Raw genomic sequence first — 12653 nt, forward strand, 5'->3', positions numbered from 1 at the left:
TCAGTACAGGGCAGTGAATCTTAATGGCTCCTGATATGTTTTTTTCTTTGGCTTTTACATACATAGAAAGTTAAGGCTGAAACAGACCTAAAAGTCATGGGTCTTACACTTTTGTTGCACAAATAGGAAAACTAAAGTCCAAAGAGGATAAATGAGTTGCTTAAAATCAAAGCTAGGGGCAAGGTGAAACCAAGGTGTGTTTTGCTCTCAGTGCAGACCTTTCTTTTACAGAGTGCTTTTTTGAAGGCTTTCGTGACAAGCTGGATGGACATCCTTTCTGATTTGTATGTAAAGTTGGTGGGCAATGCGGGGGTTGGCAAGTGGCAGCTGAAGTACCCTTCGGCGGCCTAGCCCTTTCCTCCTAATGGCAGCTGCTGTCATCAGCAGTGCATAATGGTGAGTAGATCCAGATCTGCATCACGTGGCAAAACTCAGTTGTGGAGAAATGATGGATAGAAGCAGCCAAGGCAGGAACTGGTGCAGCACCCAAATGTCCTGGCTCAGAGGACCAGGAGGCGGCAGGGTCCAGCTTAACAATGGCTGAGAGCTGACCACTCCCGTCTGCAGTAAGAGGCTGATGTGCAGTTCTTGGTGTGTGCAGGGTGTGAGATCACAAGCACAAGTCTTCCATCTCCAAAAGATGTTTTCATATAAAAGGGAGATCCTAAGACCCTTTAAAACGTCCCCAGAAAGCTTGCTGCTGCCTTTTGCTGGGAGCGGACAGGGATACAGAATCCACAACCACAGTGCGGAGAACATTTCTGTTAAGCAAGTCACACGACGTTGACTATGCTTGAGGCTCATATTTGCAGAGACATTGAACTGAAGGCAGGGCGGTGCATCTCTCAGAGCAAGTCCTGGTGGTGGGAGAACAAGGCAAATGCCTAATTGACCTAAAGTCCAAGATGGGAGTTTGGCCTTCTACCTGCTCCTCAAAAAAAAAAAAAAAAAAAAAAATCCTGGAAAGGCTTCCAGCAAATTCCCTGAACTAGTCTCTAGTTGGTTCAAACTTTAACCTGATCACAATCTTGGGGTAGTTTTAAAAGCAATCTTCTTTTCCACTTCTGTATAACATTGACCATGTCAATAAAGTGGGCTCTAAAAGCTACTTCTGTAAACTGTAACATATCAATATTTCAATGTGGAGCCTTGAGGCTTGTCAGACAACCCCACTGCCCAGAGTAGAAACTCAACAAATATTTGATAAATCACTTCTTGAAAAATGACTTCCTCGTCTGAACTGGAAGCTTATCAACAGCATGGACTTTTTCTGCAGTCCCTTAAAAGTTCATTTCTTGGGCTTCCCTGGTGGCACAGTGGTTGAGAATCTGCCTGCCAATGCAGGGGACACGGGTTCGAGCCCTGGTCTGGGAGGATCCCACATGCCGCGGAGCAACTGGGCCCGTGAGCCACAATTACTGAGCCTGAGCGTCTGGAGCCTGTGCTCCGCAACAAGAGAGGCCACGACAGTGAGAGGCCCGCGCACCGCGATGAAGAGTGGCCCCCGCTTGCCGCAACTGGAGAAAGCCCTCGCACAGAAACGAAGACCCAACACAGCCATAAATAAATAAATCAATTAATTTAAAAAAAAAAAAAAGTTCATTTCTTGTGCTCACCTATGCAAAACTCTTTGCTCGGTGCTGAGCTTGCAGTAGATATTCAGTGTACATTTGCTGGCTAAGTGAGTGGATGACAGGAGCAGAGGAAGTGGGAATAATCTGCAGCCTTGTTCTTATGGGTCTCTCAGTATTCCCTTGCTGTGTCCTCCATCCACCCCCTCAGGACTTCGCGCCGTCACACACACGTTCACGCACACCCTCTGCCATCAACCGTGGCCCTGGCACCACGGAGGGCCAACTGAGCACTTTTTCTATATGGATTCACCCGAGGCTAGAACCCTGCCAAACAATTACTTTCCAGGAACCATATGACTCTGTTCTGTTTCTGTAATGCAGCCAGAGTAGTGTGCCAATGGGCTCTGTGCAAGGATGGGGCTTATTCTTTCAAGCCACTCTATTAGAAAAATCCACCATTGGGCTGTTTGCCCATTAATTAAATTGTCTCGTGCAGACGGAAAGGTGGGGAAAAGATCTGGGCAAGAAAAGGATCTGGGCAAGCTGTCTATTCCATGTTTAAGTGAATTGATAATAAACTTTGAAAAGGGATTGCAGTTTTTTTCTTCTTTGAGATTGAAACCATTTTATGAGTAAATACCGGCAAAGAAATGTTATTATGTGATTTTCTTCTCCTATTGTATTATTCTTACTGCTGCTTTTTGTTTTGATGTCTTCATTAAAAGATGATCTTCCTTCAAAGTAAAGTCTGAATCTTATTTCAGAATGATTGCAGGAAAGAGCCCTGGCCGAAGGATCAGAGAACCTCTGCTTCAGAACCATCGAAGGTTGAAACATTGACTTTACCCTCCTAAACCAAGGTGTCTGCCCTGCCTACATCAGGAGGTTCTTTTGAAGAGTCCTCCTGAATGCTCCTTGAAAAACTGTATAATGTATTATTTTTCAATATATTACGAATGTGGCCCTTTACTTCTTTTTAAGAAACTGTTGAGATTGGTAATGACCATTATATTGTAAGAGGGACCAGAAACTAGGTCAACCACCTAGGAATCTTATGTAGAGAAAGCAGGAGGGAAGATGGCAATGGGCAGAGAAGGAGGCATTAGACTGCCCCCAAGTGGCAGCTTGGGCATGAAGCCTGGATGGAGGTAGGAAAGGATGACCCCACTAGCTGGACCTGGAGTGAAAAAAGGAAACCATCTAAGAAGTCAAACTCATCTCTCCTAAGAACCTTTAAATACCATAAAGAAAAACAAAAAGCTAACATATTTCATGCAAACTGTGCTCCAACTCACTGGCTGCCCTTTTAAGGCCTGCCACTTTATATTCAATTCGCTCTCGGGTGAACACAATGAAGTGTTTAGATTCCATTAAGAAACCTCAAAAAAATGAACAAACAAACAAACAAACCTTGGGCCTTTAGAGTTAGCAGGAAAGCTCTTTAAAAGCTCCTCACAAGCTATCATTTCTGCATTCAGAAAACCATTAGGACCTCCTCCTTTGGAAATACATGTGATTCTTTAGCTTCTGATTTTAAACATTAATATTTTCTTACAGTGACCTTTACCGTCAAGAACAAATTTCTCACGCCTCAGTAGACAATGCAGCCAATTTCTGAGGTGCTGAGATGTGGCTTGGATTTATAACAGTAAAGTGACATATCTGATGGAAGGAAAATTGGAGTCAGAAGGAGTTGGGGGAGTGGAAAAGTGGGATGCATAATCATCCTGAATTCTTAGAAATGCAATAGGATTCACCGGGGCTTTGGGTGAGCCTCGTGCCTGAGAAGGGTACTTGCCAGTTGGGTGATGGAGATATCAGGGGACCAGACTGAATCACAATGGGAAACATCTCCGTTTCCCTCCTAATGCTTTCAAGAAATGGAGACTTAGGCAGACACCCCGAGAGGCATCATGCAGTGGCAGGCAGAGGCAGCAAACTCTGGGGCAAGCTGTTGGGCTTGACTTCCAACTCTGTCACTGGCTGCATGTGCTTGGGCAGTCAGAGAGCCGTGTCTTCAGTAGCCCTGAGAGCAAAATTCCAGGTAATTCATATCAAATTCCACAAGTTAGCAAGATAAATACCCGCTTCTCTACCCAACAAACCGAATTTTACTAAATTTATGAATAGGATGGGCCTTCCCAGTTCTCCTTGCAAAGGAGAAGGTAAGAATCTATGAGTAGAGGTAAAGAGTGTAGGCTTTCGAGACAGACGCTAGGGTTCAAATGCCAGCCCCACCACCTACTTGCTAGGTGGCCTCTTATTGTCTATTTAAGTCTCAGTTTCTTCATCTGTAAATGGGGAATAATAATAATTTCTATCTCAGAAGGTAGTTGTGAGGATTAAATACAATGATATATGTAAATTTCTTAACACATTGCCTAGCACAGAGTAGGCACTCACTAAATGGTAGCTATAGTAATAATAATAATTTTCATCCTTGGTATTTGAGACATGATATCATGATGCCGGATTAAGTTGAAGGAGATTGGGATGTCAAAGACATCACCTGTATAAAGGTTTAAATCAAAAGGTATTTCACAGAATGTTTGACCTTCATATCTCTCTTTTTAAAAATGGAATTATTTACTTTTATTTCTAATCACAAAAGAATACATGAACAACACAAAATTTGGATATTTTGCAAAGGCACAGAAATAACCATTGTTAATTATTTTATATATAACAATACTTAAATATATAAGCATATATATATATTTTATCTATTTATTTATTTTTTTCTGTAAACTTTTTATTGACACACAACATACAAGCAAAAGGTGCACAAACTTAAGTGAACAGCTTGACAGTTTTATACAAATTGATCTCACTATGTTACTACCAGCATTCTAAAACACCTCCGCTTTCCCACTTTCATTCACAAGTCCTTCATAGGTAACTACGATCCTAGATACTAACACCAAAGATTGGCTTTGCCTATTTCTTTTTTCTATTATTTTCAATTTTATTTTATTTATTTTTTTATACAGCAGGTTCTTATTAGTCATCAATTTTATACACATCAGTGTATACATGTCAATCCCAATCATCCAATTCATCACACCCACCCCCACCCCGACCCCGCTGCAGCTTTCCCCCCTTGGTGTCCATATGTTTGTTCTCTACATCTGTGTCTCAATTTCTGCCCTGCAAACTGGTTCATCTGTACCATTTTTCTAGGTTCCACACACATGCATTAATATACGATATTTGTTTTTCTCTTTCTGACTTACATCACTCTGTATGACAGTCTCTAGATCCATCCACGTCTCAACAAATGAGCCAATTTCATTCCTTTTTATGGCTGAGTAATATTCCATTGTATATATGTACCACATCTTCTTTATCCGTTCGTCTGTTGATGGGCATTTAGGTTCCTTCCATGACCTGGCTATTGTAAATAGTGCTGCAATGAACATTGGGGTGCATGTGTCTTTTTGAATTATGGATTTCTCTGGGTATATGCCCAGTAGTGGGATTGCTGGATCACACGGTAATTCTATTTTTAGTTTTTTAAGGAACCTCCATACTGTTCTCCATAGTGGCTGTATCAATTTACATTCCTACCAACAGTGCAAGAGGGTTCCCTTTTCTCCACACCCTCTCCAGCATTTGCTGTTTGTAGATTTTCCGATAATGCCCATTCTAACTGGTGTGAGGTGATACCTCATTGTAGTTTTGATTTGCATTTCTCTAATAATTAGTGATGTTGAGCAGCTTTTCATGTGCTTCTGGGTCATCTGTATGTCTTCTTTGGAGAAATGTCTGTTTAGGTCTTCTGCCCATTTTTGGATTGGGTTGTTTGTTTTTTTAATATTGAGCTGCATGAGCTGTTTATATATTTTGGAGATTAATCCTTTGTCTGTTGATTCGTTTGCAAATATTTTCTCCCATTCTGAGGATTGTCTTTTCATCTTGTTTATGATTTCCTTTGCTGTGCAAAAGCTTTTTAGTTTCATTAGGTCCCATTTGTTTATTTTTGTTTTTATTTCCATTACTCTAGGAGGTGGATCAAAAAAGATCTTGCTGTGATTTATGTCAAAGAGTGTTCTTCCTATGTTTTCCTCTAAGAGTTTTATAGTGTCCGGTCTTACATTTAGGTCTTAAATCCATTTTTTTTTTTTTTAAAACATCTTTATTGAAGTATAATTGCTTTACAATGGTGTGTTAGTTTCTGCTTTATAACAAAGTGAATCAGTTATACATATACATATGTTCCCATATCTCTTCCCTCTTGCATCTCCCTCCCTCCCACCCTCCCTATCCCACCCCTCTAGGTGGTCACAAAGCACCAAGCTGATCTCCCTGTGCTATGCGGCTGCTTCCCACTAGCTATCTATTTTACATTTGGTAGTGTATATATGTCCATGACACTCTCTCACCCTGTCACATCTCACCCCTCCCCCTCCCCATATCCTCAAGTCCATTCTCTAGTAGGTCTGTGTCTTTATTCCCGTCTTGCCACTAGGTTCTTCATGACCTTTTTTTTTTTTTTTTCCCCTTAGATTCCATATATATGTGTTAGCATACTGTATTTCTTTTTCTCTTTCTGACTTACTTCACTCTGTATGACAGACTCTAACTCCATCCACCTCATTACAAACACCTCCATTTCATTTCTTTTTATGGCTGAGTAATATTCCATTGTATATATGTGCCACATCTTCTTTATCCATTCATCCGATGATGGACACCTAGGTTGCTTCCATGTCCTGGCTATTGTAAACAGAGCTGCAATGAATATTTTGGTACATGACTCTTTCTGAATTATGGTTTTCTCAGGGTATATGCCCAGTAGTGGGATTGCTGGGTCGTATGGTAGTTCTATTTGTAGTTTTTTAAGGAACCTCCATACTGTTCTCCATAGTGGCTGTATCAATTTACATTCCCACCAACAGTGCAAGAGTGTTCGCTTTTCTCCACACCCTCTCCAGCATTTATTGTTTCTAGATTTTTTGATGATGGCCATTCTGACCGGTGTGAGATGATACCTCATTGTACTTTTGATTTGCATTTCTCTAATGATTAATGATGTTGAGCATTCTTTCATGTGTCTGTTGGCAATCTGTATATCTTCTTTGGAGAAATGTCTATTTAGGTCTTCTGCCCATTTTTGGTTTGGGTTGTTTGTTTTTTTGTTATTGAGCTGCATGAGCTGCTTGTAAATCTTGGAGATTAATCCTTTGTCAGTTGCTTCATTTGCAAATATTTTCTCCCATTCTGAGGGTTGTCTGTTGGTCTTGTTTATGGTTTCCTTTGCTGTGCAAAAGCTTTTAAGTTTCATTAGGTCCCATTTGTTTATTTGTGTTTTTATTTCCATTTCTCTAGGAGCTGGGTCAAAAAGGATCTTGCTGTGATTTATGTCATAGAGTGTTCTGCCTATGTTTTCCTCTAAGAGTTTGATAGTGTCTGGCCTTACACTTAGGTCTTAAATCCATTTTGAGTTTATTTTTGTGTATGGTGTTAGGGAGTGTTCTAATTTCATTCTTTTACATGTAGCTGTCCAGTTTTCCCAGCACCACTTATTGAAGAGACTGTCTTTTCTCCATTGTATATCCTTGTCTCCTTTGTCATAGATTAGTTGACCATAGGTGCGTGGGTTTATCTCTGGGCTTTCTATCTTGTTCCATTGATCTATGATTCTGTTTTTGTGCCAGTACTATATCGTCTTGATTACTGTAGCTTTGTAGTATAGTCTGAAGTCAGGGAGTCTGATTCCTCCAGCTCCGTTTTTTTCCCTCAAGACTGCTTTGGCTATTCGGGGTCTTTTGTGTCTCCATACAAATTTTAAGATTCTTTTGTTCTAGTTCTGTAAAAAATGCCAGTGGTAGTTTGATACGGATTGCATTGAATCTGCAGATTGCTTTGGGTAGTATAGTCATTTTCACAATACTGATTCTTCCAATCCAAGAACATGGTATATCTCTCCATCTGTTTGTATCATCTTTAACTTCTTTCATCAATGTCTTATAGTTTTCTGCATACAGGTCTTTTATCTCCCTAGATAGGTTTATTCCTAGGTATTTTATTCTTTTTGTTGCAATGGTAAATGGGAGTGTTTCCTTAATTGCTCTTTCAGATTTTTCATCATTAGTGTATAAGAATGCAAGAGATTTCTGTGCATTAATTTTGTATCCTGCAACTTTACCAAATTCATTGATTAGCTCTAGTAGTTTTCTGGTGGTATCTTTAGGATTCTCTATGCATAGTATCATGTCATCTGCAAACAGTGACAGTTTTACTTCTTCTTTTCCAATTCGTATTCCATTTATTTCTTTTTCTTCTCTGATTGCCGTGGCTAGGACTTCCAAAACTATGTTGAATAATAATGGTGAGAGTGGACATCCTTGTCTTGTTCCTGATCTTAGAGGAAATGCTTTCCATTTTTCACCATTGAGAATGATGTTTGCTTTGGGTTTGTCGTATATGGCCTTTATTATGTTGAGGTGGGTTCCCTCTATGCCCACTTTCTGGAGAGTTTTTATCATAAATCGGTGTTGAATTCTGTCAAAAGCTTTTTCTGCATCTATTGAGATGATCATATGGTTTTTCTTCTTCAGTTTCTTAATATGGTGTATCACATTGATTGATTTGCGTATATTGAAGAATCCTTGCATCCCTGGGATAAATCCCACTTGATCATGGTGTATGATCCTTTTAATGTGTTGTTGGATTCTGTTTGCTGGTATTTTAAGATTTTTGCATCTATATTCATCAGTGATATTGGTCTGTAATTTTCTTTTTTTGTAGTATCTTTGTCTGGTTTTGGTATCAAGGTGATGGTGGCGTCATAGAATGAGTTTGGGAGTGTTCCTTCCTCTGTAATTTTTTGGAAGAGTTTGAGAAGGATGGGTGTTAGCTCTTCTCTAAATGTTTGATAGAATTCACCTGTGAAGCCATCTGGTCCTGGACTTCTGTTTGTTGGAAGATTTTTAATCACAGTTTCAATTTCATTACTTGTGATTGGTCTATTCATATTTTCTATTTCTTCCTGGTTCAGTCTTGTAAGGTTATATCTTTCTAAGAATTTGTCCATTTCTTCCAGGTTGTCCATTTTATTGGCATAGAGTTGCTTGTAGTAGTCTTTTATGATGCTTTGCATTTCTGCAGTGTCTGTTGTAACTTCTCCTTTTTCATTTCTAATTTTATTGATTTGAGTCCTCTCCCTCTTTTTCTTGATGAGTCTGGCTAATGGTTTATCAATTTTGTTTATCTTCTCAAAGAACCAACTTTTAGTTTTATTGATCTTTGCTATTGTTTTCTTTGTTTCTATTTCATTTATTTCTGCTCTGATCTTTATGATTTCTTTCCTTCTGCTAACTTTGGGTTTTGTTTGTTCTTCTTTCTCTATTTCCTTCAGGTGTAAGGTTACATTGTTTATTTGAGGTTTTTCTTGTTTCTTGAGGTAGGCTTGTATAGCTATAAACTTCCCTCTTAGAACTGCTTTTGCTGCATCCCATAGGTTTTGGATCGTCGTGTTTTCATTGTCATTTGTCTCTGGGTATCTTTTGATCTCCTCTTTGATTTCTTCAGTGATCTCTTGGTTATTTAGTAACATATTGTTTACCCTCCATGTGTTTGTATTTTTTACGTTTTTTTCCCTGTAATTCATTTCTAATCTCATAGTGTTGTGGTCAGAAAAGATGCTTGGTATGATTTCAATTTTCTTAAATTTACTGAGGCTTGATTTGTGACCCAAGATGTGATCTATCCTGGAGAATGTTCCATGCGCACTTGAGAAGAAAGTGTAACCTGCTGTTTTTGGATGGAATATCCTATAAATATCAATTAAATCTATCTGGTCTACTGTGTCATTTAAAGCTTCTGTTTCCTTATTTATTTTCATTTTGGATGATCTGTCCATTGGTGTAAGTGAGGTGTTAAAGTCCCCCACTATTGTTGTGTTACTGTCGATTTCCTCTTTTATAGCTGTTAACAGTTGCCTTATGTATTGAGGTGCTCCTATGTTGGGTGCATATATATTTATAATTGTTATATCTTCTTCTTGGATTGATCCCTTGATCATTATGTAGTGTCCTTCCTTGTCTCTTATAACATTCTTTATTTTAAAGTCTATTTTATCTGATATGAGTATTGCTACTCCAGCTTTCTTTTGATTTCCATTTGCATGGAATATCTTTTTCCATCCCCTCACTTTCAGTCTGTATGTGTCCCGAGGTCTGAAGTGGGTCTCTTGTAGACAGCATATATTTGGGTCTTGTTTTTGTATCCATTCAGCAAGCCTGTGTCTTTTGGTTGGAGCATTTAATCCATTCACGTTTAAGGTAATTATCGATATGTATGTTCCTATGACCATTTTCTTAATTGTTTTGGGTTTGTTTTTGTATGTCCTTTTCTTCTCTTGTGTTTCCCACTTAGAGAAGTTCCTTTAGCATTTGTTGTAGAGCTGGTTTGGTGGTGCTGAATTCTCTTAGCTTTTGCTTGTCTGTAAAACTTTTGATTTCTCCATCGAATCTGAATGAGATCCTTGCCGGGTAGAGTAATCTTGGTTGTAGGTTCTTCCCTTTCATCACTTTAAGTATATCATGCCACTCCCTTCTGGCTTGTAGAGTTTCTGCTGAGAAATCAGCTGTTAACCTGATGGGAGTTCCCTTGTATGTTATTTGTCGTTTTTCCCTTGTTGCTTTCAATAATTTTTCCTTGTCTTTAATTTTTGCCAATTTGATTACTATGTGTCTTGGTGTGTTTCTCCTTGGGTTTATCCTGCCTGAGACTCCCTGTGTTTCCTGGACTTGGGTGGCTATTTCCTTTCCCATGTTAAGGAAGTTTTCAACTATAATCTCTTCAAATATTTTCTCTGGTCCTTTCTCTCTCTTCTCCTTCTGGGACCCGTATAATGCCAATGTTGTTGCGTTTAATGTTTTCCCGGAGGTCTCTTAGGCTGTCTTCATTTCTTTTTATTTTTTTTTTCTTTATTCTGTTCTACAGCAGTGAATTCCACCATTTTTGTCTTCCAGGTCACTTATCCGTTCTTCTGCCTCAGTTATTCTGCTATTGATTCCTTCTAGTGTAGTTTTCATTTCAGTTATTGTATTGTTCATCTCTGTTTGTTTGTTCTTTAATTCTTCTAGGTCTTTGTTAAACATTTCTTGCACCTTCTTGATCTTTGCCTCCATTCTTTTTCCGAGGTCCTGGATCATCTTCACTATCATTATTCTGAATTCTTTTTCTGGAAGGTTGCCTATCTCCACTTCATCTAGTTGTTTTTCTTGGTTTTATCTTGTTCCTTCATCTGGTACATAGCCCTCTGCCTTTTCATCTTGTCTGTCTTTTTGTGAATGTGGTTTTTGTTCCACAGGCTGCAGGATTGTAGTTCTTGCTTCTGCTGTCTGCCCTCTGGTGGATGAGGCTATCTAAGAGGCTTGTGCAAGTTTCCTGATGGGAGGGACTGGTGGTGGGTAGAGCTGACTGTTGCTCTGGTGGGCAGAGCTCAGTAAAACTTTAATCTGCTTGACTGCTGATGGGTGGGGCTGGGTTCCCTCCCTGTTGATTGTTTGGCCTGAGGCAACCCAACTCTGGAGCCTACCTGGGCTCTTTGGTGGGGCTAATGGCAGACTCTGGGAGGGCTCATGCCAAGGATTACTTCCCAGAACTTCTTCCGCCAGTGTCCTTGTCCTCAGGGTGAGACACAGCCACCCCCCGCCTCTGTAGGGGACCCTCCAACACTAGCAGGTAGGTCTGGTTCAGTCTCCTGTGGGGTCACTGCTCCTTCCCCTGGGTTCTGATGCGCACACTACTTTGTGTGTGCCCTCCAAGAGTGGAGTCTCTGTTTCCCCCAGTCCTGTCGAAGTCCTGCAATCAAATCCCACTAACCTTCAAAGTCTGATTCTCTAGGAATTCCTCCTCCTGTTGCCGGACCCCCAGGTTGGGAAGCCTGACGTGGGGCTCAGAACCTTCACTCCAGTGGGTGAACTTCTGTGGTACAAGTGTTCTCCAGTCTGTGAGTCATCCACCCAGAAGTTATGGGATTTGATCTTCCTGTGATTGCACCCCTCCTACCATCTCATTGTGGCTTCTCCTTTGTCTTTGGATGTGGGGTATCTTTTTTGGTGAGTTCCAGTGTCTTCCTGTCGATGACTGTCCAGCAGCTAGTTGTGATTTTGGTGTTCTCACAAGAGGGAGTGAGAGCATGTCCTTCTACTCCGCCATCTTGGTTCAGGGCCCTATAAGCGTATATATATATTTTAAACAAAACTGAATTCACACTATACGCAATTTTATAATCAGTTTTGTTTCATTCAAAATATGTTGTGCACATTGTGTTATTTGAAAACATGAGGTTTAATTTCTGCACACATTTTATTGATGAATATGCAATAATTTAATCAATGTTAGAGTGTTGAATATTTAGATTGCTTTCAGTTTTTTAACTATTGTAAATTATAATGCTTTTTTCTTAAGGATAGAAACTCCAGTAGAGAAAGATGTGAATATATTAAGGGTTTTATTCATGTACTAGATTTCCCACTAGAGAAATGAGTACGATAAAATGTTTGCCAATTTGATAGGTGAAAATGAGATCTCATTAGGTATTGTATTTTGCATTTCTTGAATTTCTAGTGAATTTGGATATTTTAAATATGTTTATGGCCACTTGTATTTCTTTTTTGGTGACTTCTCCATTCGTGTGTTCTTTGCCCATTTCTATTGAGGTGTTCCATTTTTTTTCTTAATTTGTAAGAGCCCTTATCTGTATGATATTAACCTTTTATCTATCATATATGTTGTAAAGTTCGAAGGGGGGTGGTTAAAGACTTCCGTTTCTGCTTCTCCTGGTAAAATTAAGTGGAAGAGCCGAATTCAAAACTATATATGTAGTATGGTAGTCATTTTATTTTTAAAAGCACATAAAACTGAAGAAAATACTTATAAGGAACCCTATGAAAAAGTTAATAATTTTCTTTTTTATGCTTTTTTCCATTTTCCCAATTCTTTGCAACAAACATATTTAAATTACAATTGTTGTGTGCTTTTCCTCCCAATTAGATTGTAAGTTCCTAGGGGACAGAGATACCTATACTTCACTTGTCCCCTGCAGTGGTTGACAACTGTCTGACA

Source organism: Eubalaena glacialis, chromosome 3 (assembly GCF_028564815.1).
Source record: "Eubalaena glacialis isolate mEubGla1 chromosome 3, mEubGla1.1.hap2.+ XY, whole genome shotgun sequence".
Classification (NCBI taxonomy): domain Eukaryota; kingdom Metazoa; phylum Chordata; class Mammalia; order Artiodactyla; family Balaenidae; genus Eubalaena; species Eubalaena glacialis.